The following is a 23,125-nucleotide window of genomic DNA, read 5'->3' as shown; positions in this document are numbered from 1 at the left end:
ATACATTTATATCTTTATAGCTTTTTCCACCTCCTATGAACAGCTATTGGTACAGGAGGAGGTGTTATCAGTGACTGACAGCTGATAAGTCATACTTATACACACAGTGCTGTGAGTCACTGATAACACCTCCTCCTGTACCAATAGCTGTTCACAGGAGGTGGAAAAAGCAAAAGGTATAAATGTATAAATTACAGGTTTTAATGAATCTTTCCACAAATATGTATATCAAACTACCCAGCTTCTCCTGCTCTATAATATGGTGTTTTCATATTGCATTGCATTTTGTGGTCCTTTTTAAGAAAAATCTGAACTTAGAGGAGATCTCAAGAAATAATTGGAGCAACAAAACACTCAACTTGCTCCAATAAATATTAAATTCTCCCACAGACATCAGTCTTGTAACTATAAGGACTGCTCATAGACCAATCCTAGTCATTCTCTTGAGATACATAGTTGCAGAGATGTCTGGCAGCTCCTTATCTCCACCGAAAAACCACACATTGTCTAAGGCTACTTTCACACTATCGTTTCTGCTGGATCCGGCAGGGTTCAGCAAAAACGCTTCAGTTACTGATAATACAACAGTCTGCGTCCGTTATGAACAGATCTGGTTGTATTATCTTTAACATTGCAAGACGTATCAGTCATGAACTTCACTGAAAGTCAACGGGGGACGGATCAGTTTTCTATTGTAGCAGATTGTGGCAGAGAAAACAGATCCGTCCCCATTGACTTGCATTGGGGGCCATGACGGGTGTCATGTCTTGCTCCGCATCCCAGGACGTAAAACGAACTACAACATGTTGCGGTTTGCTCTCCGGTATGGGAACGCAACTAAATGGAACGGAATGCATTTTGGAGCATTCTGTTCAGTTTTGTCCCCATTGACAATGAATGGGGACAAAACAGAAGCGTTTTTTTCGAGTATTGAGCCCCTATGAGGGGACTCAATACCGGAAAACTAAAACGCTAGAGTGAAAGTAGCCTAAGACTAAAGACAAGATTTTTATGGGGAAACCAGGCTGTTAGTAGTTAACAGCTGTTGGATGTCTATGGTCAGCTAAACCTTTTAAAACTGGAATAAGGTTCCCCAACAATAATCTTGGAACTATGGTTACAGTGAGAGTGGGGCATTTTCTGTTTACATGTGCTCGTCTATGGATGCGAGATACCCTCAGACCCTCAATGCATGTGTCCTAAGGTTATGAATGAAAGCACGACACTGACCCCTTCACATATGCTGAGCTTAGAGTCCATAGTTCAGAGACCAAGTTTCATTTGTGGCTATAGCAGAAAGTTGGAGCACATTTGGTGACTAGTAGTTATATCAATGTACTCAATAGAATCCCCTTAAATCTGGCCCATATTTTGGTAAAAACCCCCACTGAATAACCTTTAGGGATCTCTTGGGTGAAACAAAGATAACACGTTCTTTTTTACCCGTCTAATCCTATTGATTGTGTCTTCCAAGTTGAAAATGTCTGACAACCATGTTTGGCCTATCTGGTCCTGGGAACTGGCACTCATGCTCGAATATTTTTAGGTTGGAACAATATGGCTGCCATTTGATGAATACAAGGTATAAGACAGGCCTCATTATTCAGTCAGTTAGAAAGGTAACACTTGTTAAAGTCATGTATTGTTCATTTTATTAGGAATATATTTTATTGTTAGTTATAAAGGTTTGGTTCTACAGCTTAGGGCTGTATTACACCAACAGATCTTTTGTTGTACTAACCAACTATTAGTCCGATTGGACAGATATTGGTTGGATAGACTGAGATAACACTTCAGTTATTTCCATCAGTTATTGTGATCCAAAACCAGGTGCAGGTCAAAGACACAGAACAGGAGGAAATCTTTACATTATACCTTACCTCTAAGTAGGCTTCATTACTGGTTTTGGCTTACAATAACTGATGGAAATAACTGACCAAATAACTGAAGTGTGAACTCGGCCTTAGAAGAAATTGCTTGAGAAATGAAGGTCAGTTCAACACATGAAACATGAATTAGTTCATGAACAGGGGCTACATTACTACCCGAAAGAGTAGAGGTTACAATGGACATGCTTTCATTTTGCCTGCTTTGCAGCGCTCAATAGCCAGGACATGCTGAAGATACATTGATGGCTACAATCAGCCCTTAGGGGCAAGTTCACTGCAGCTGTTTTGTGAGAGGGATTAATCAGTGAGAAAGCAGAGAGATAGCATCTCTTGACATGAAGTGATCCTGGCAGTTCTGCTAATCATCAAATTAGATTTTCTGCTACAGTTGTCTATGCATAACTAAATCTGCAGTTGATGGGGCAGAGTGGGGGAGGAACCGGGAAGAATGGAGAGGAAGAGCCACAGGGGGGAGGGAGAGAAGATCAGAGGCAAACAAGAGCACACAGGCCACCGATGAAGAACACATGACTGCATTTCAATATCATTTCTCATATATGGAAAACATGTCAAAGGAGCAAGCAATGCATCATATGCCTTCAATTCTCATTTGATGTGGGTGGTGAGGGCATATGATAAGTGCATGTATAGAACTTGCGGTTCTGAAACCCGAGGGAAGATATTTCCCTGCATACAGCAAACTTCCTATTGAATGACATGAACAGTCTGATCTGTGAATAAAACCATGTTACGCCCTGATAACACTACTATTAAAGTTACATAGTCATAAAATGTTGGCGTTACCTCCTTCTTTCCTTACAATTTTAGCTAAAGACAGTTGATTATAGTTAAAGGGGTTTTCCAGGAGTTTGATATTGATGGCCTATCCTCATCAGTAGCTGATCAGTGAGGTTTTGACACCAAGCACTGCCACCGATACGGCATTGGAAGAGGTCGTGACCAATGTGCTCTGGTGAGTGCTACCGCCTCTTAGAGTTGCCACCCGTACGGGATTGACCCGGACAGTCCGGGTTTGTAATCCTGTGTCCGGGTATAAAAGCCTTTCTCAGACCCGGACACAGGATTAATTTCAAACTGAAGTGCAGACTGTCTGACTTGCTTGCTCACGGTCCTGACAGATGGCGGTGAGTGAGTGGCGACGAGCTGTGAACGGCTGGCACTGCGGGACCGGCTCAAACCTGAAGAGGACGAGACCGCCGGTCAGGATTGATTGGAAGCCGGAGAGCCTGGGGCTGCTGTGGTCAGGAGCAGGAGCACGAAGATGCTTCTGAAGGAGAGCAGCAAACCCTCGCCCCACAGCATGGCGGCCTCGCAGGGACTGAGCCGCTCTCACTCCCAGATATGGCCGGATAACAATAAGATGAGCCGCGGGCCTGCGCTCCTCCCATCCCCGGCTCTTCTGCTGTGCTCCTTTCCTATCACGACACCTACCCTCTCCCCCGGTCTCCGTTACCGGGCCCAGGAAAGCTGCCGGACTCTCAAACAACACTCTACAGTCAGTGTGCCGGCCCCGAGTGACGGTTCCCGGGGGATGAGGGCCACATTACTCTAACTGGGGGTCACTAATGGGGGCATTCTTATAGGGTGGCACTAATGGGGGCATTACTCTTACGGGGGGCATTATTCTTACTGGGGGGCACTAATAGGGGGCAATATTCATTCTGGTGCACACTAGTAGGGCCATTACTCTTACTGGGGCACACTAATGGGGGCATTACTATTACTGAGGGGGCGAATGGGGGCTTTAATATTCCTGGGGAGCCACAGTATGACAGTGACTTCACACCCTGTGTTAAGCCACGCCCCCACAACCACACCTTTTTTGGGTGTGGCTTAACTTGCCCGGTATTTTTTGTTGGGAAAGGTGGCAACCCTACCGCCTCTTCCTAGGTCAGCGTTATCATGTTCATTGGTCATATGGCCTAGGCGCAGCTCAGACCCATGCTGCAATCCCAAGCTGCTACACCCTGTATGGTGCTGTACTTGGTATGCTGTTAAGAGCCCACAGCATGCCTCAAACAGCTGATCAGCAGTGGTGCCAGGAATCTGTACCTCACCAATAAGCTATTAATGACCAATCAATCCCACAGTCTTATTCAATCAAATTTAAATTTGTACAGTTCATCGCTTTCCGCACATTCAGCCTGAACTCTATACGGTTAAAGGGGTTCTCAGGGCAAAAAAAAAAAAGTGGTGTAAAAAAAAATATCATACTTGTCTATCCCCAGCTACGGTCGTTCAGATGCTTCTCTGGTGCCCTAATGGCCTCTACTTCTTGGAACTTCTCAACAGGCAGTAAATGCCTGATTAGTCAATTATTGGTCGCGGCAATGGATGACTTGCCTCAACCAGTGATTTGCCGAGTGGGCATTTGCTGCATGTCGGCAGCAGAAAGTAGCGGCCAGAGGGGTACCGGAAATGCACTGGAACGGCAAAAAAAATCTTTCATTGTCGGCATCACATTGCCTAATGTAAACATGGATGAAAATCTATGAGCCTGAATAATTGCAAGAATGCTCATTCAATCACGTGCAGTACCAATGGTCCAAAAAATAATAATTGATGCACCTGCGACAGGTGCACAAACACACAAAGGCAGTGGAAGTAATAACCACTGTAATTGTATGCAGAGTTTATCCTTAAAGCTGTGGCAGATTGTACTAAATGGGTCCATCCTGATCCCAAATTAATCCCACTGCTGATGACTAATTTAAGGCTAAGTACTGGGACATTGTACATCTCACGTCCCATCAGCCGATGCGAAATGTTATCCTGAGAGAGTTCAACTGGAACAACCTTTCATAGTCCACCTGCTATAACTGAACTACTATAAGCCAATCTTTTTAGGGTAACCATAATGTGTCTACGTAAGCAATCGGCACAGCAAAGTCTTGTATGTATGGAAAACAAATGAGAAATAATCATTTCACAACAATCAATCTGCAGCATTGTATTAAATACATGAAAAGGTTGCTTGTCTCTGTGTCATCACTTTCTATGGCAACAAGCTAAGCAGGCAAAGTGAGTTCAAATAAGTACAGCAGAGTAGCTTAGCTGAGCTAGTCATTGGTCATAACAATAGCCATCAACGTGTGATCGGTTGGAATCCAACCTTGAAGACCCCTGCCGATCAGCACTATGCAACCACCAGGTCCCCTTCATGGTTGACGTGGACACAGCAGCTTGTCAAATCAGATGAGCTGCAATCCCAGGCATAGATGCTAGTATGAACAAGGCCAATTGTTCCCATCCTAGCAAATCTCTGCTTTTTGCCATAACTGAGATATCCCTTGTGATCAGCTTTTATTATTTTATTTTTTATTAGTAACATAGTAAAAGCAGGGATTAGATCAGGAAACATTTTATAAAGCTCCATTGAAGGGGCTTTCTAAGTTTTTGCACTTTTTAAAATTTGGAGCTATTGGGGGAAAAAAAAAAAAAACACATACTCACCTGCCCCGGCCACTCTGTTCTGGCTCCATTCAGCAGTCTTCTGGTCCCCTTTTCTAAACATCAAGAAGGAGAGGATCACGTGGGCTTCTGTGGCCAATGACTGGCTTTAAGCAGCATGTGACCTAGCAGTGACGTGCCAGTTGAGGAAATGACATGTGACCTCATCCATCCAGATGTTTACAGATGGGAATTGTAAGGGTCCATTCACACGTCCGTATGTGTTTTGCGGATCCGTAAAACATGGACACCAGCAATGTGCGGACCGCACGTCGCGGCACTCTCATAGAAAATGTATTTTCTTGTCCGCAAGGACATGTACAATTTTTTTGCGGAACGGAAATGCGGATAGCACATTCCAGACCCATTATAAATGAATGGGTCTGCACCTGTTCTGCAAAATTGCGGAATGGATGCGGACGTGTGAATGTACCCTAAGACAAAGCATGGAGCAGTGGGGAGTAGATGAGTATAATTTTTTTCAAAAGGTCCAACAATGGGCAGACTGGGAATTTAAAGTGGCCCTGGAAAAAACCTAAAAGTGGCCCCATTTTGTAGGCAGGCTCAAATTGACAGAAGGCAGGGCAGCACAAGTAGGTAGGGCCAACAGAAGTGAGCGGGGCCTGCAGTACAAAATACCACTCCAGCAGAACCCAATACCACTGCACAATATACTGCCGCAACAGAACCAAATACCACAGTGCTGTACAAAATACTGCTGCCCTCACCACGGTATCTAACTGTATCATCGTTCTGGGAATGGCACTTGCGATCGCTGGCCAGGTGGATAAGTACCTGATGCTCCCAGCATTAATTAATGCCGAGAGCATCAGATCACTATGTACCCAACTGGAAGCAGTGAGGAGACCTCGGGCGGCCCCCTGGGCATCAGCCCACCAGGAAATTTCCCTGTAGGGTCTATGGCCAATCCGCCTCTGGGTCCAACAGACTTGGTTTAAAATTTTAAAACATTCAAAAACTTAGAAAATTGGATGTTGGGGACCATCATTATAGCCAATGTAATGATTCAATCATTTTGGGTTGAATTATAGGCAAAATCAACATACGGAAATTTTGCCTACCGTAAATTTGATAGAACAGTAAAGCTGGAGAAAGTCTCTTGACTTTATTCGTCTGATAGAACTGCCTCCTCTTCTATCCACCCGGATTATGGTACACATAAATTTAAGCTGATCCTGCACTTAAGATTATGATCTGCCAAAATGTGACCGATCAATTGACCATCAGATCACTTGTACAAAAGTTTCCACCAGCAACACATGCAATGAGTTTTTGCAATGAGTGGCTGAAGACCAGCTGTAATTGGCCGATCAGGCCATCCACATCTAGTTTAATTTAAAAATAGCTGAAACATTCCGACACAATAGATTACATGATTGACACGCTGAAGTCTGCCATTAGTCATCCTGCACGATGCTTCACTCATGTAAAATGTTTTTAAATGGACAAAATTGGCCACAGCCTGCTAGCCTTTCCAAGCTGTAAGTCATGTTGTGGAAGTCACTTATTCCCTACACATGGTGACAGTGACTACATGTTCCAAATAAAGCCAATTAAGATGATGGAGTCTGTAAAAAATAAATAAATTTAAAAAATCATCGAGAACTGTGCCAAAGATTTCTTTCTCAACTGTTCTGTGCTTTATAAAATATTACATTTTAATTTTTGATGAAAAATTCACTTTGAAGAGGGCTGGGTTTTATGAAACCAAAAAAACAAGTGTTTCTTTACGATACTTCTGTTTATCTGGTATGTTAATGACCGAGTTTTCCTAGAATGTTCACTTTTTAGCTGAAAAAAAAAAGGTTTCTAGGTCCTAAATATGACTGTTGGTTTACCATTGAGATGGTTTGACAGAAAAGTAAAATAAAGTTGGCAGAATGTGACTTTTTTTTTTAACAGTCCATTGCCATAAAAGTGTGTTGCGGTAAGACTTTGAATGTCGGCTAGTAGATCGTAACAGTGATCGTTCTGAGAACACAACTTTAATGACTGTATACACCCTTTTTTCCCCACATCATCCATGGGAAACAAACCCCTATAAAAATCTAAGTTTATAAATAAGGCCTTCTATAATACAAATAAAGTTGATGAAAATACTTTCGCCCTCTGTGGCAAGAAATGAATTGTTAAAGAGGGCCTGTAAACTCTCCTAACATGTCCTCCTTGTAATAACAATTCTGGAGCAACTATTCATATGAATGTATGTTGTGCCATTCCTTTATTATTAGTGTTTAAAGTTATGAATTAATTTCTCCCAGTTTGCAATGAAGGTCCATATGGGTATTACCAGTTGGGGGGGGGGGGGGGCAGCACTGATTGGATAGTATCAGACAGGATATGGAGATCCCCCAACTGGTAACACCAATCTGGACCTTCATTGTAAACTGACAGCAAATCATTCACAACTTTTAGAGGGAATAATAAAAGGAAAGAAACATCACAGAGTCCTAAGAATAGATGCTCCATGATTGTTATTACAAGGTGGATACCATTGCCAAAACGGACATGTCAGGAGATGTTACAGGTCATTTTTAAAGAATCTTCCCCACTAATGTGAGTGATATAGTAAAAGGGCTGTAGGGCAAATTAAGTGGTGCAACTCCTTTACATTAGCGTTCCTGGCTACCCGCTGAGCAGAGATTTCTAACATAGCCCCAATTGGACAACTGGTGATGGGGAAGACACGTCTGGCCAAACATCTCTCCCTACTCTGTTAACAGCTCTCCAAGCAGATGGGGCTCTTGAGCAGGTAACTTTCACCCTTCTACCACCCTTATATGCCCTAACAGGTTATATGGAAGGGACTGTATTCAGGAAACCACAACTTTTAAGGGTACCTGCCACACAGTGGATTATTCCACAAAACATCCCGCGACAGATCTTGCTGTGACTGTATAACATGTGGACTTTGCTGCAGATTTAATTCCTCAACATTGAAAAGTGTGAAATCTGTGGTAAAAATCCACTGGAGAAACTTAAAAATTTTCAAAAATCTCTACAGTGTGTAGATGAGATATGTTTAAATCTCATTTGCTTTGTTTGTTCTGTATTACGCAATGGATTTTCCATCAGTAAATCTGTTCAGGAAAATCCATTACGCTATGTGCAGGTGGTCTAAGGAGCAAAAACATTCTACCACCATCTGTTTCCAGGAAACCTGGATACCAATGTTTGCAAGAGGCCATCACCAATGTTTTAGAGTCCAGAAAAACATGTCTGCCATCATGACCAACCATCAACATAGATGTTGGTGATATCACTACTGAGTTTACATCAGCATTCAGCCTTACCACTCTTCTGCTCCGCTATAGGAGCAGAAGAACAGAAAAGACGAATTCGGCACATAACTGAGCCCGCATAGACCCCATAGACTATAACCCCATAGACTATAATGGGATCCATTAGGTTTCTGTTCAGAGGAAGCCTGCATGAACAACCTTTGCCTCTGCGTCAAAAATCTTGCTCTGAGCGGAAACCTAACGGCCCCAATTATAGTCTATGGGGTCCGTAGACTCCATTCAGCTCAGTTATCTGCTGAATCCGTCCTTACCGTTCTTCTGCTCCTATAACAGAGCAGGAGAATGGAAAGGCTGAACGGTTATGTGAACTCAGCCTAAAATGGAAAGATTTACCGGTACCTTACAGAGACCATCCAAGGGAGGCAGGATGAGATCTCCAGTGGGAGCTTTGAGGGTAGTTGTATTGTTTGACTCTCACATTTCTACCAAAATTTAACAGAGTGACTTAATATTTTAAGAAATTTGCTCATATTTTCAGGGAAATGTTCTTCAAAAGAGAACATTTCACTTCATTTTTTTCCATAAATTCCAGCTATGTTCAGGGATACTAACAAAAACGAAGTATGAAGCCTAAATCTGCTCAACAGCTTTCTCTATAGAGGATGTTTTTCCACAAGTTACAGATCAGATCGCCCTACACTTAAACAAAGTGTGTGGTTCACCTCAAGCTGCAGCATAACCTTTTAATTCCATTGACTCGATCTACTTGCCCAGCCTCAATTAAAAATACATAAGGGTATTATTTATTCAATAAGACTTACTTATGTGAAATATAATCATAACGTCTCAGCAGTCCACGGAGGCTGGAAAAGGTTTCATGCCAAGGTGGGAAGGACAGATTGGGGAGGTTTAAAACGTCTGCTGCCAACAACGGTGTGCAATACATTTTCACGACAAAAGACCTTGTCTTCTAGTCTGGCCACCAAAGAATTTGAGAAAATACACAAATTGGATAGTTTAGGTTTTTGTATTTGAAAATAGAATGTAGATAATTTTCTGGTCTCCTTTTAAATAATTTTGCCAGCCATGAAAATGTAGTAAAAAGTCATTTTTAAGAAAGATTTCGTTTAACGCAATGGAATTTTGTCTGGCACTTTTGTGTCTTAAAAGGCATCTGTCAGCATGAAACATTTTCTTGTAGGTCACAATGAAGTCAATGGAGCGGTGGAAGAAAACTAATGTCACTCATTGCACATGGTTTTTTAAATCTGTCATCCCACTGACTCTCATGTCGTTTTAAGTGGTCAGGTTTTTCATTGGTTCGGTTTCATTAACAAAAAAATGATAAAAAAACACACAATACAGAATAATGTGGGCATAGTCTAAACTGGCTGCTGCGCAAACAGGTAATAAATATATTCTGCCTAGAAGCATGCAATCTGCTTGACAGTGAAGCAGTTAATACACGTCCTTATTTTTATAGTAATCACAACCAGATACTGGTAAATATTCTTTTTTTTCTAATCTGTTTTTATTTTCTGTGGTAGAGGTATTTATTCTATTTTCTGTACAGCGAAGTAGTCACTTTGCCTAAACTGCTGTTAACAGCATTCCGAGATATGCTTTACAGCACCCACGTGGACCATAGGAACCTGGAGAGAAAACTCAGTGACCTCTATGAGACAGAGTTGTAGGCATGATCTGTGACCTAAGTGGAGATCACTGAAGAGGGAGCTCTCACCATCACCTATTGTGGATTTTGTGTGCTCTATATAGAGGTGTTGGACTACTTTCACATTAGCGTTGCCGGAAACAGCCGGAAATCCGTATGCAAATTGATATAATTTGTTTCCGGATGCGGATCAGTCTCTCCGGTGTCATCCGGAAAAACGTATCTGGTATTTATCTTTTGTCACAGATTTAAAGGTCTGCGCATGCGCAGACTGGGTAACTAGATCAGTTTTTCCAGAACACTTGGTACCTGATCTCGGCATTAATACATTTCAAAGGAAATTAATGCCGGATCTGGCAATCTGACAAGTGTTACGGAATTTTAAAAAGGGACCTAACAGACGAAATCCGGATGCATCATGAATGGATTGCTTTCCATTCAGAATGCATTGGGACAAAACTGAAGCATTTTTTCCAGTATTGAGCCCCTGTGACGGAACTCAATACCGGAAAACTTTATCTGTCATTGTAGTCCTGCCTGTAATGATAAAGAGATGACTGCAGAACAGTTAGTGTCAGCTTATTATAAGGCTGAGTGACCAGTGTGAAACTTACAAGACTGCAAAATGTTTTTTTTTTTTTGCTATAGACAGTGGCAAGGAAAATAAAGAAAATCAGCAATAGTCTTAAAAAAATATGTTTAAAACATAATGTAATTCAGACAATAAGCCATTTCTGAAGACACATTCCCCTGAACAGTGTGTTCTAGTTGGTTTAGGGACTTAAATATAACATAGCAATAGAGCGAGGACAGCCATACTGCTTTAGAGATAGATGACCTCGACCTGTGGCGATTCGGTTTGTGTCTCCATAGCAATAGCTTTTTCGCAATATGTTGAATCCAGTTAAAGCCATGATAACTGTTTATGTAATAAGATCATTTTTAATAACATTTCCAAGGTAAACGTCAATTATGATATCAGGTACTACGCTCTATAAATTAATATTTCCAGATATTTACACCCCATGTAAAAACTACCCATTCCTGGTAAGGTGCCTCAGTGCTGGTGAGAGTTCTCCTGATCTAAGGGACAGTTTCTGAGGAAATTAGCAGTATTTCATAATTACAAGGATATGTACGATGCCCAGTAAGTGCAATTAAATACATTCTGTGTAAGAAAAAATTAAAAAAATAAAAAAAAATGCCACATTTCTCCCAGATAATAGGCTAGTAGTGTTACCTCATTGACTCCATGGTCACCCCCTCTTAGCTAATCACGAGTGTGTTTGTTGAGTGCATCACATCAAAGCATTTAGCTCATTATAGTTTTAACAAATATTTATATATATTATTTTTATTTTTACGTATATATTACTTTCACACTAGCTCTTTTTTTGTACTGGATCCGGCAGGGTTCCGGAAAAACGTTTCTGTTACTGATAATACAACCGCCTGCATCCGTTATGAACAGATCCGGTTGTATCATCTTTAACATACCCAAGACAAATCCGTCATGAACTCCATTGAAAGTCAATGGAGGACGGATCAGTTTTCTCTTGTGGCAGATTGTGGCAGAGAAAACGGATCCGTCCCCATTGACTTGCATTGGGGTTCATGCCAGATCCATCTTGCTCTGCATCCCAGGACGGAAAGCAGACTACAACATGTTGCAGTTTGCTCTCCGGTAAGGAAACTCAATAAACGAAACGGAATGCATTTTGGAGCATTCCGTTCTGTTTTGTCCCCATTGACAATAAATAGGGACAAAACTGAAGCGTTTTTTTTTCCCAGTATTGAGCCCCTATGACAGATCTCAATACCGGAAAACTAAAACGCTAGTGTGAAAGTACCCTTAGTTGCTTTTAAAAATGCTAATTTTGCCCATTTATGAAATCTTTATTCAAAGCAAAGTCAGCTATACCCTTACGTAATGCTTTAACATTTACCATTATTTATACCTAAAGGGAACCTATCACCAGGATTTTGTGTGTAGAGCTGAGGACATGGGTTGCTAGATGGCTGCTAGCACATCCGCAATACCCAGTCCCCATAGCTCTGTGTGCTTTTATTGTGTAAAAACAACGATTGGTTACATATGCAAATTAACCTGAGATGAGTCCTGCCCTGACTCATCTCACGTACAGGACTCATCTCAGGTTAATTTGCATATGTTTCAAATCATAGTTTTTTTTACACAATAAAAGCACACAGAGCTATGGGGACTGGGTATTGTGGATGTGCTAGCGGCGATCTAGCAGCCCATGTCCTCAGCTCTATACACAAAATCCCGGTGACAGGTTCCCTTTAAGTATAAATAATTGTAAATGTTAAAGCATTACGTAAGGGTATAGCTGACTTTGCTTTGAATAAAGATTTCATAAATGAGCAAAAGTGCCAAGACTTGGCATGTTAAAGAGGTTGTCCAGGCTTTTTCTATTGATGACCAACACCTGGCACCCCCGTCGATCAGCTGTTTGAGAAGACGACATGCGCAGTGTGCACCTGTACCCTCCCTTCCTGATCTCCTCTGTATGTCTATGGGACAGCAGCAGCGGGCAGGAAGAGAGAAGGGAGATGGCACATGCGCCGTCTCCTCATACAGCTGATCGGCTAGGGCAGTGATGGCTAACCTTGGCACTCCAGCTGTGGTGAAACTATGACTCCCAGCATGCTCCATTTATTTCTACAGAGTTTTGAGAGCAGCCAAGCAAGGGGGGCATCTTGGGAGTTGTAGTTTTACCACAGCTGGAGTGCCAAGGTTAGCCATCACTGGGCTAGGGTGTCAGACCCCCACCAATCTGATATTGATGTGTGGGGGGGGGCTCCCAACTATCCCATGACCGCATTTGTCAGGATCGGAGAAAATTCATATTTTTGCCAGATCCTTTTGTTCTCCCAGGAGATGGGAGTCAGAAGGGTCTGACAACAGCTCTCCTCATTGAACACACATACAGGTTTGGCCAAGCCGAACGTATATGGGGGTGCTGTGAGGGAGTCGCAAGAGATAGCCGTAGCTCAAACAATCGTTCAGCTGACACCTATTAAATGCGAATAAGTGCCCTTAGACAGACACAATATGCGAAATCTCTACCAGAGGTCAGACTCTAAATCTGCACGATTGTGAGAACCGTTTTTATTTGAGCCCAGTAAATGACAGAATGCCAGCTGCCATATAAAAAAGGAGATTTAGCATTTGTTGTACCCGTCTACATTTAGATACCATTAGGCCAGCCCTTTAAAATAAATAGGTGACTGGAGAAACAAGTGCGGCATGACTTTCTGTCACAAGGTTTGAAGTGTACTTGGCGATGCATCGTTTTACATTCCTCTGCCCATTTATAAGCACAAAAACGAACAAGCCTCTTAGCGGGGCCTCATTATTAATTAAATGTTTAATCTAAAAGCAATTTACGCCGGTGCTCTTATGACACGCGAGACTACATTAACACATCTAACTTTCATGGCTAGATTTCCCCCTTACCGAACCTGTTAAATGCTTTTATTTAAAATCACAAACGTCATCTGTCACTTCCATGTTCACTACATACAATTGCATTTTAAGATCTAGCTGCCAACATTTCTCTCTTTTCTAGAGACAGCTTGCTGTCAAACCTGTGAACAAAGTGCATGGCACGCAGTAAAATCTCGGCAGATCCCAGCGCATTACTCGACATCTTGACTTATTTACTGCACGGGAACAGAGAGTATATATTTTTTTGTTTTACTTTTTATACACAGACCTTTAATAAAATATGAATTATACTTGATTCAGAACAACGTCTCTTCTCCGTGGCAATCGAGATCAATAGTACCAAATGCGCAACTGCTTATTTGATACGGCGGCCGTCGTCACAGTGGTATAGTGGTTGCATATCCAGCACAGACATCTGGATATTTTATGACAGGGTCAGCACTCGTACCAGCAGGACTGTATTTATATGACAGACACTTTACAAAACCTAGGCAAAAAGAGTAAAAAGGAAGAAAAAAAAATCACCAACATTGGTCAGTACTGAAAGGAACACCAATCTTGGACTAAAGGCAGAAAACTGAAAAGATCAAGATATCACTGCCTATCCTTGAGAGGTCTGAAAGCATGGTAAGGGAAGAACACCAGCTTGGCACAATTAGAGAAGACATGTCATGACATATCTGTTTTAGCCAAGTCAGTTCCTCTGCTCTGCACTGATGAGAAGCAATCAGCCCGAAACAGTTGTCTGCAGATAAGGTACTGTCCTGGCTATTATCCCAAGTTATGTTTCAAGGCCTGTTTAAAAGCTCGAAAACTGACGTATAAAATAGTAACCTTCCAACAGGTGGCACCAGGGCTATGCTTTTTTGCGTTATGGAAAGTGCTAGTTTGCATACCTTTTTCCCAGAGGAGCACTGAATGGTCTATAAGACTCCTTGCACATACTATGCACTCTATACAAGGAAAAGTAGTACCCCATGATATACGCTTTATTATTCCCCGTGAAATTACAATTCTGGGACATGCATTTTTTTGGAACTCAGTGTTGTATTGAAAATGTATGAATCAACCGACAACTCTGTGTTGCCATTCCATTGTGTTCCTATACAGTCTGACAGTGGTGGCAATGAATGGACAGTATCAGACTGCGTAGGGACATCCCCTAACCCAGCTGTCAAGTTATCAATACATTTCTAGTAGTTATACAAGAGGAATAACACAATACAAAGTTGTAAGAAAAGATGCTACATCATTATTATTAAAGTATATTATGTGGAATGCAACTATTTGATAGAAGGGAATGTGTCATACTGAACACAGTGTCTGAACGGTTCTCCACATCTTATAGAGCAGGAGGAGCTGAGCAGATTGATATACAGTTTTATGGGAAATTTTGTATAAATTTTAACTCTCGGGCTTAGGAGTCTAGTATACCATCCTACTCAGTGATTGACAGCCTTTTCTGTAAAGTAGGGCCGCCCCCTCGACTACTAAGCTCAGACTGAAAACAAGAATTTAAATATATAAAAGTTATACTGAAATATATATATTTATGAACCTGCTTAGCATCTCCTGCTCTATAACATGCTGCCCATAGATCGGACACCATGTTCAACGCAACAGGCTCACTCCTTTACACATAATAGCCCACGCTCAGCAAATAGTTGGGAGCGGCTTATAGTGGTAGATTATACAATCCTGACGCATGGTAGCAGAGCAGGGCTGCCAACCAGAATTTTTCTGGACAACTTATCCCAAAATCACAGACAGCCAACATTTTATCCACACAAACTGGAGGTCAATATACTCATAAGAACTCATTACCAGCACTTGTCAGATGTAAAATGATGAGAATTACCAGCAAAATAATCTAGTCAAGTACCACCAGCCTCAAAAAGAAAAAAAATGAAAAGACATCTATTTTTTTTTCACGGACACAGGAAAAAAAGTCACCTATTTTTACGGACTGTCCAGAGCAACACGCTGACTCCACTCATTCATTATGTCCAATATATTTCACTCACCAGGCCCTAAAAGGTTACTGCACTGTCTCCACTCAATTATCATATTATTCTCCTGTCATTGCCTGGTATCATTCTTCATTTTCCTCTTGCCTCCATTTCTCCATCTCAGGTCTCTTATTGTCTGCATATTCTATTTTCCTCCCCGACATTCCCGCATCTCGGTGGTTCGTACCCTTTCTAGAATATTTATACTTGACAACAATACAGATACATTAGCTGAATTAAACTTCTCTTTCTGAAGGCTGGATTATTTATTCTGACAGTGCAGGCTCTCAAGAAATTGTAGCGGGGGGGGGGGGGGGTTTATATGTCTTCAGTAAAATAGATAGTTTTACACCATTTAAATTGCTGTTGACCCGTAACACATTTCAATAGCATATTTGATAGTAGAACATCAGATGAGTCAATGGCAAATCATCTAGTCAAAAGTACGCAAGTTTTAGTAATCTCATCTTGAATGTTTCTCCAAGGATCGTATGGGCTAAAAATAATAGTTAACTAACACTCTTCTGTATGTTCAACTGTGGCAGGAATCCACACATTTTAATAGAAACGCAGAAGTGCCTGTATTACAGTGTTACTACTCAAGGCATATGGGACCCAGGAGAATTCAAATCCAAGTGGTGTAGTGTTTGTCTCGACCAGACGACTGCATGGATGAGGCAGGATTCATGTATGGCATGCACTCTCATACAGTGAAATTCAGATAAGTTGAAAAGCGTAATATTGTGTAGAGAAGAACCCTACCGGTGCGGGGATTTTTAAGTACTGGTAAATTAAGATAGACACAGACTCAACAGAACATGTTGGCTGAGCAGATACTGCCTTCCTCTATTGTATCAAAACTATTTGGATCAAATTGAATCTTCATATCAAAATATTGTTGGGTGCATTCAAAGTTGAAATCAGGATACCCAACATACCCAGTGACCAGCAATTCTCTCCGTTCATGCTTGGGCCCCATTGTTGAAATAGGAGCAGATACCAGAGATGGGACCCACACCTATCAGGCATATGTCGAGATGGGAATACCCCTTTAAACCCAGCTACCTCAACGGGTATGGGATGGCTGAGATAGGGATAACCAACCCTTTAAAAGGCAATAGCGGACATTTATCAAGATGCCATTCTTAATCTTTCCCCTGCTTGCATTAGATGCGCCACAATTATTACGAGGCACACAGCTCTTAATATTTGTGAGATCTAGACCAGCAAGGGAGCTGGTGTATGTGTACATCGCCACCATATTCTACGTTTCCTGATGTAGATTATAATAGAACTGATGGGCCGCCTACCATGGTCCGTCACCACTTGTTACTTTGAAAAGTGGTGGGCGGTGCGTAAAAACCCAAAAAGTTGCAAAATTGTGCTCAACAGCAGTATACAACACAATGTATGACTTTTTGATTACAGTTTCTGGCACAGAGGGGATGATACATTCCCCCCAACTTTTTAGACGGTCAAAGAGGGGCACTTATGGTTCATTGTGCGAAAGCTCAATTGTTCCTGCATATCTATACACTTCAATCGTTTTCTCTTACCAAATACTGCAAAAATAATCTTAATATAGAAATATCTAAAATCCCAATTGCCTCAAATGATGAAATAATATAGAAGATGGGCTTGAATATACAGAGAGGAACCAGAGAAACACTTTCTGGGTCAATATTGTGAAATCTATCCCTCTGATCAAAAAGAGGGACATTAAAGGAGCAAAGAAGGACAGAGGGACTTGGGTCAAAAAGAGGGACTTGTCCTTCCAAGAGTCTGCAATATTCAGAAATCAGATGGTGTGCCTAATCTTGACTACGCTTAAGGGGAGATTTATCAAAACTGGTGGAAAGGAAAACTGGCTCAGATATCCATAACAGGAAATCAGATTCCACCTTTCATTGTGTGAGGTGGTTACTCTTGATGGTTGGCAGCAGGCTGCAAGCTCTGGTTACTGCCCTCTAGGGATAAAGAGGAAATTACATTTTTTTAGGAATATTTGCGAAATGCAAATATTATATAAGACAGAAAATATAGAAAATCTCAAGCTTAGAGGAAAAAACTTGAATTTCTATGCACTGCTGCCCTTATTAATTTAATGAAACAGCTTCCCTTATTGAATATTCTGAAATTCATTAGCAAAGACTGCATGTCTTATCCGTCGCTTCAGATGTTTCACAGAGGTCTGCGGTTTTATTAAACAAGAATAAGCATCTTTTTGATGGACCACTCCTTTCTAAGCTGTAACGATCAATGAATCTTGGGTTAACAAGCGTTTTTCACAGCGTCTGGCAGTTCCTGCGCTACACCGCCATCCAGTAGCATTCGGAGAAAACTGTAAGGTCCACCTCTCCTATGGTAGCCTCTCTACCCACATGTCGGTCTGCACAAAGCAATGAAAGTAAATCAATGCAATGGATTGGCTTTAATACAGAGACAGCAGACAGGAGCCATCTGCTTATCTACAAGATAGCACACAAGAGACTTCCATTTAACCTGTTTCATGCCAAAATGGATTTGCATCCCAGAGATGCAACTCAGCAAACGCGAGACAATCTGCCCTAACCAAGTGATGGAACAACATGAATTTGATGATAATACAAATTGCTTAAAAAATTACAAATCTGAAATATATTGGTCCCAGTCCACATATTACATAGAAATTCCTTTAAAAATTTAACACAAAATCAGAGCAGAATAGGTTTATATTATGCTGAAAACTTTATTGCTCCGTTCCATTCAGTGAGCTATGTTAATAGTAAAAAAAAATAATATCACTAGACCTATACTAGCCACAAGTATCCTTTTCATCTGACCCTTCTCCGCCATCTCTGCATGAAGAACAGCATCATTTAATGGGCATGTCCTCTGTACTGCACAGAATAATTACCACTGACACAGGAAGTCATTGTCCAAAAATACTGATTTTTGGGCGAAAAAACATTGGAATATTTTAATGTATTGCCATTCAGTTGCGGAAGTTTTCAGAAGTGAGGGTACATAGATTGACAAACTTAAAGCTGTATGGAACTTTTTATAACCTTTTGATGTGTCATGGGGACATATAATAAACTTAGATCAGTGGGAGTCTGAGCGCGGAGACCCGCATCAATCTCTAGAATCAGGGAAGAGAAGCGCTCGCTTAGAGACAATAGACTTTCTATTGAGACCATCTTGCTTCCTGTCCTACAGCAAGGACAGAGAACGCACCAAGGGTACTTTCACACTCGCATTGTGAAGATCCGGCAGGCAGTTCCGTCGCCAGAACTGCCTGCCGGATCCGGAAATCTGTTTGCAAACGGATGAGGAACTGTCTAACAAATGCATTGAAGCAGTCTCTCTGGTGTCATCTGGAAAAACGGATCCGGTATTTGTTAATTTTTTACATTTTTAAAGGTCTGCACATGCGCAGACCGGAAAACCAGATCTGTTTTGCTGGAACACTTGGTGCTGGATCCGGCATTAATGCATTTCAATGGAAAATAATGCTGGCATTCTGACAAGTGTTCCAGAATTTTGGATGGAGAAAATACCGCAGCATGCTGCAGTATTTTTCTCTGGCCAAATACCGTAAGAGTGACTGAACTGAAGACATCCTGAACGGAAGGCTCTCCATTCAGAATGCATGGGGATAAAACTGATCATTTTTTTTCCGGTATCGAGCCCCTGTGACGGAACTCAATACGGAAAACTTTAACGCAAGTTTGAAAGTACCCTTAGCGAGCTCTTATCTCCTCTCGTTCTAGCGATCAGTGGGGGTCAGACCCTGACCGATCTAAACTTTTGATATGTCTCTATGACATATCAATAATTTACTGAAAAGTACAGTGCCATATAGAGAAGCTCAATACATGTGTCTAGATTCCATAATAACAGAGATTCGTACATTTCACACACATAAGGTAATTGCCATCAATTTTGGATCTGGACTCATAGGGAGCCACTTTCAATCAGTGGCGCTGGCGAAATGGTTCTCCTTTTTGGGAGATACCACTTTTCATATTAATTTCCCACCGACCACTGGCAATAAGCACGTAGCCTAAGTCTCCATACAGGAGTGGTCTCTTTAAAGAGATTCAGCACCCGGACTAAGCCGCTTCCAAGGCATCGCCCCCAACCAGCCAGAATCCTTCTCCGAGGGGCAAGCACCCTGAAACAGCTGTCTACAGATGGATATTTGGCCTGGCCATATTCCCTTGTCAAATCCCAAGTCTTGTTGGAAAGTCAGATCTCGACTCATACGTAGCCACTACCAAGAGGTGGCGCTGGCGAGATGGTTCTCTTTCTTGAAAGACACCGCTTTGCATAATCGCCATCAGAAATTGATCAGGCATAAAAATGAAACATGGCTGAGCCACTTGCTCCATGACAATGGTTCCTACACACATCATATTGTCTGTCTCAAAAACCTAATATCCATCAGGGGCTTATTAAACGACCATTTAATATGAAACCTTAAAAAGCTCAGCAATCTGCTTATATCGGGGGCTGACAGAATACTGGGAGCCAGCTTGTTTTGGCAGCCATAATATTAATAGAAAAACGGAAAAGTTAGAAATGAATAGCTGATACATGGGATTGTAACTCAATGGGACAGAAAAAATAAAATTGATGTGGATTGTGCCACAAAAGCCCCGGCGTGTTCACATCAGTAATGCTTTATAAGTAGATCCTGTCCTGGTTTTTTTTCACAGATTTGCAGCACATTTTATTCTCTACATTGGCCGATTGCCTAAAAAAATTTGACATGCTCAGGAATTAAAATCTGGACCCCAGGTCAATTTACAAATGCATTTTTTCACTGCACGTGGATGAGCTTTTTAAAAATCGGTTATTTTGCTATTCAATTTTAACAAACGGTAGATGTTCTGACCGCACATCTGGATGGAGAATGTGCAACATATATTTCGGTTCTTCTAATATAAAAGAAAAATGGAGTCACAGAAGACTAAATCTGCAGTTTGCTCAAGCTGACCTTTCACTAAAATAACAGAAATTGAGGATTCCTCAAAGTACTTCACACCACCCTGTTTTAAATGTAGCTGCTCCATTCAATTTATTCAGACATGTTAGAACCTACAAGGAAACAAAGACAAAGGCCATCATGCCAAATGGAGGTTTCTGAAGGCAAACGCGCCATTTCCTATGCAACTATTCATATAATATTGCACTTTTTTTTTTAATCATCAAATCTGACCAGCCACCTTCAATCGGATATGGAGTCCTGTACATGTATGATGGGCCAGAATGGTTGTACAGGCAAGATGGCAGACCTATGAAATGCCTCAAGATGGCATTTTCTGCAAAACTGCCCTAATATCAGCGTCACAAATACTTTTAGTATTTAGTTTCATGCATGTACTAAATAAATATTCACATGAAGAAGTGAGCAATGGGGGAGATTTATCAAGATGAGCGATTTCTGCGCTGGTCTTGATATCCTCATTATAAATTAGGTGCATCCTGCAGCAGTCCATGAGCCTAAACAGAGCGGTCGTAGATGTTTGGCTTCATTTGCATCAGAAAATTGGTGTAAATAAAGATACATTTGTTGGAGCGGCTGGGCCATGCCCCTTTCTCACACCCTTTTTTAGGGAGGGTGGAGAGGGAGGCGTAAAACTGATATATGTGACAATAAATTCAAAAAATTGCAGTAAAAAAAAAAAATTTATTTGCACCTGCGAATTTTTAACACCAATTTTCAGGTGCAAGGGAGATGAAAAATCTGGCCCAATATGTCTGCTGCATTCACTGCTGTTTTCATTACTTCAGTTTATCCACATACACAGAGACTGAGCTACTAAAAAAATGAATTTTCTCAAGTTTACATTATACTTTTGCCTGGACATGCCCCAAGGTGAAAGCACGCCTCCATACACAAGTTGTGCCACCTAGTAAATCCCCTTTTAGGGAAGCAGTAGGTCACAGTAATAAGGTAGGACACCTGCGGCTTTCCTCAGCAGGTCTGGTACAGTATGCAGGACAAATTTCCATGACAGCTCAGACTACATGTGTGGCTTAAAGAGGCCCTGTCACCGGGATATGCCGGCAGCAGGTTATAGAGAAGGAGGAGCTGAGCAGATTGATCATTTAGTTTATGGGAAAAGATTTAGTAAAACCTGTAATTTAGATCTCTGCTTTTTCTAACTTAAGACCAGCCCCATGAACAGCATCCACTACACGGAGAGGTGTTATCAGTGACTGAGGGCTATCCACATACAGAGAATGCTATCAATCGTTTATTACCCCCCCCCATTTGAAACATTAGGGTCATATCGCTAGGATATGCTAACAATATCGGGTGCCAGCAGCAGAGATGGGACCTGCACCTATCTCTAGAATGGGGTCTCTAAGGTGAACAAGGGTGCACCGCGCAAGCACATTCCATTAACTTCTATGGGAATTCTGAGTTTTTTTACGAAACTCCCATTGAAGTAAATGGAGATCATGCTGCGCATGTGCTGTGCGATCTCCTTCCCTTTGGGTTAGGTCGGAGATGTGCCACCAATGTCTCAGATGATCGTTAAACCAAAAGACGGTCCATGTAGTGTGAATGTAATCTATTGTCCTGTTAATAGCCATTTTAGGTTGGGGAGAGGCCGACTCCCTGAATCCCTGACCCCATGAACACTACTTCAATCTAACGTATTCCCAATGAATATGAATGATATTGGATATTTTGAACATTGTGAATGTAAAGGAAGCCATATACATAATTTAGCAGTCGACCAAACACTTTTTTGGCTGACAGCTATCACCCTCAGTCCCCTCACACACTTCTACTCAGGCGAGCATGCACGTGTTCTCTCATGCGCTGCGGAGGCACGGCCAGAAACACCACGGAAGCACTCCGTAGTGCTTCCGAGGGGTTCCGATCTGTGCTTGAGTGCCGCATCTCAGTGATTGCGGACCCTTTCAAGTGAATGGGTCCGCGATCCGTGATGTGGAATGCACAGGGTCGGTTCCCGTGTATTGCGGACCCGTATGCGTGGGGCACGCGATAGTGTGCATGAGCCCTTATAGGGAGTCAGGAGGCTCCAATACACACTAGATCACTGGCAGACATCGAATGTGTTAAATAGGACCTATCGTGTTTTTTTTTTTAGTTTAGATAAATACCTTTACTTGCGGAGGGCTGACCCTGCCTGTTTTTTTTTAAGTATTGCTCCTACGCCCCGCTGTGCCCCCTGCAGTTTTTCACGCCCAGTAGGTTAGTGCTGAGCATTGGAACAGGGAGGAGGAGACGCCAGGGTTTCTCAATGGGCGTCTCCTTCTCCCTGGCTGTGCTGTGATCTAATCACAGCGGAGAGCGTCACAGCCAGGGAGAAGGTGAGCGGGAAAAC

The 23,125-nt window shown here is 41.8% G+C and overlaps 1 protein-coding gene across 2 annotated transcripts in view; it reads right to left on the bottom strand.

Annotated features, from left to right (window-relative positions):
- FAM222A (family with sequence similarity 222 member A) overlaps positions 1 to 23,125 on the bottom strand; it is a 79,551-nt gene that overhangs the window by 38,573 nt on the left and 17,853 nt on the right. Inside the window, exon 1 of one of the 2 annotated variants that reach the window (XM_044288739.1) lies at positions 14,036 to 14,148. The exons of the other annotated variant lie outside the window; for it this stretch is intronic. The gene's annotated coding sequence lies outside the window, so the exon portion shown is untranslated. Of the gene's footprint in view, positions 1 to 14,035; positions 14,149 to 23,125 lie in introns of those variants that run through there. 2 annotated transcript variants of the gene reach the window in all.

Source organism: Bufo gargarizans, chromosome 1 (genome assembly GCF_014858855.1).
Source record: "Bufo gargarizans isolate SCDJY-AF-19 chromosome 1, ASM1485885v1, whole genome shotgun sequence".
Taxonomy (NCBI): domain Eukaryota; kingdom Metazoa; phylum Chordata; class Amphibia; order Anura; family Bufonidae; genus Bufo; species Bufo gargarizans.
This window is presented reverse-complemented; position numbering and strand designations above follow the sequence as displayed.